This window comes from Chaetodon trifascialis, chromosome 6, assembly GCF_039877785.1.
Source record: "Chaetodon trifascialis isolate fChaTrf1 chromosome 6, fChaTrf1.hap1, whole genome shotgun sequence".
In the NCBI taxonomy this organism is placed as follows: Eukaryota; Metazoa; Chordata; class Actinopteri; order Chaetodontiformes; family Chaetodontidae; genus Chaetodon; species Chaetodon trifascialis.
In genome coordinates this window covers 29,915,027-29,917,432 of record NC_092061.1, presented here as the reverse complement: position 1 = coordinate 29,917,432, position 2,406 = coordinate 29,915,027, and positions in this window count along the sequence as shown.

Here is a 2,406-nt window from a genome sequence, read left to right as displayed (position 1 = left end):
AAAAAAAAAAAAAAAAAAAAAAGAACTTAACAGCACCTTAACTGAAACAAACAAAAAAACATATTAGTGGGGAGTGTTTGCATAGAGGTCACTGTTTTGTAAAAATTACTGATTAGAATTTTAATACTGTCTCTGTTCACCTGTAGGCAGATGTTGATGATGGGGATCATCAACTATGTCATGTTTTGTTTTTTAAATTTTGTATTCTTTGTATTTTCTAGACTTTGAAACATAACCAGGATCGCTTGGATGTTCCTCTTACAACACCATGTTAACAGAATCAGAGAGACAGACTAATTTTTGTTTGCTTCAAATTCACAAGATTTATTACAGGATGGATTTTTGCAAAATTGTTTTTGTTTTCCTAATTCTGTAAAAATTGCAGCATTTTGAATCGTGGTATCATGTGTGGGTGTTTTTTATTAAAAGTTTTCATTTTTATTCAGTTAAAATCTGTCACTCTTGGAAATAATCCAAAAAGTTTTATTTTTGTGTCACTTTTACTCTAGCGTTGTCTTCAGGGGACTAGTGGATTGAATGTGCTGCAAGTAAGCATTTTCGGTCTGGGACTGTATTCAAATAATATTCTCAGAATGACACTGAAGAATGCTCCAAAGCCAGTTTGCGAGTAAAAAAAATCTTCACTGAAACTGAAAAATAAGATAAAAGATTTATTTATCAAAACTGTAATGGGTTCATATCAATTCTGATACTGTATGCATCTGTTAGAGATCCAAACACTGCCTCCCCAAAAGCTCAAACGCTGAGGCAGGCCCAGAACATATGAAACAGAGTCATTGGAGCTGCTCTGTACATCTCACAAGTGGGTTCAATATAGGATATAATCTTGCCAGTTTAAGAAATGTGCCATCAATGGGCTATTTAAAATTGGATGAGACTGTGTCTACAGCATGGGGATAATTTATGCACTTACTTTAGTATTGCCACCCACACATCCTCGGAAAAAGGGCTGTCAAAGCGTTACTCCGAAAGGGTTCTGAAATTTTTCAAAGGCTACACGATCAAATTAATTATTACAGAGTATATCTGATTAATAGACCTTATTTGGTTACGGTTTAAGGGCAGAAGTTCATCTACAATGATGGATTGTGGTTTATTTGGAAAAGGAGTGCAGCCTGATCTGTTAACAAAAAAGTTACAAGCACTTTAAAGCACTTTTTCTGATAGTTGATTTAATGTGGCCAACAGTCCTTCAATATATAAATCCTTAATTTAAAAAAAAAAAAAAAAAATCATTTGAATGACAGATTAACAAAGTCAAATCAAGTTTAACTGGGGCACAGGAGGTAGAGCAGTCGTCCACCAATCAGGAGGTCAGTGTTTAGATCCCTGGCCTTGGCAGTCCAAATGCCGAAGTATCCTTGGGCAAGATACTGAACCCCAAAAAACTGCCCCCGATGCTGTGCCATTGGTGTGTGAATTCATATGTATGTTGCTTTGGATAAAAGTGTCTGCCAAATGTTCATTTTCATTTATCAAGAAATGGACCATGTTTTTTATTACTGGGTTATCAGCTTGCATATTAAATATGAGAACAAGAGTGGAAGTGGCCAGAAAATGTATCGGGCCCATATGAGACACCATCCTCACCTAGATATGAGCTGCAGGGTAAGAATGATTCTGAAACCACTCGATAACCCTCTGAATAGCTCATGAACATCAGGGGAGCAACACCAGAGGACTTATTTCCTACTTTCCTACTCCCAACAGTGGAAATTTTGGACATTCTCGTCAAAGGTGTGCTCACCTTTGCTCACGCAGTGAAATGCCGGAGGAGAGGAAAATGGGCCAGTGCGCTGGTGCGTCTCCGCCAGCGCAGACTTCGCACAGCGTTGCCGGAATATTTCTCTCTAACGTGCGTTCACTGCCCAACAAACTGGAGGAACTGCAACTGCTGTTGAATAGAAACAGGGACTTTTCGTCATCTGCGGTTTTGTGCTTCATCGAGACGTGGCTCTATGGATTAATTCTGGACTCTGAGCTGCAGCTGGCTGGCTTCCAACTCCTCCGAGCGGACAGAGACACGGAACTTTCCGGCAAAACTAAAGGTGGAGGAATCTGTTTCTACATCAACAATGGTTGGTGCAACAACGTGACAGTGATCCAGCAACACTGTTCTTCTGACCTGGAATCTTTCATCAAACTGTAAGCCTTTTTATTCACCCCGTGAGTTCGCTTTATTCACTCATTCTGGTCGGCGTTTACATCCCGCCGCAGGCCAACGTGCAGGACGCACAGTGTGCTCGCAGACCAGATACTGCGTGCGGAGCGGACCAACCCGGACTCTTTAGTTATTGTCCTTGGCGACTTTAACAAAGGTAACCTCACCCACGAACTCCCTAAATACAGACAGTTCATTAAATGCCCGACCAGAGAGGAGAATAT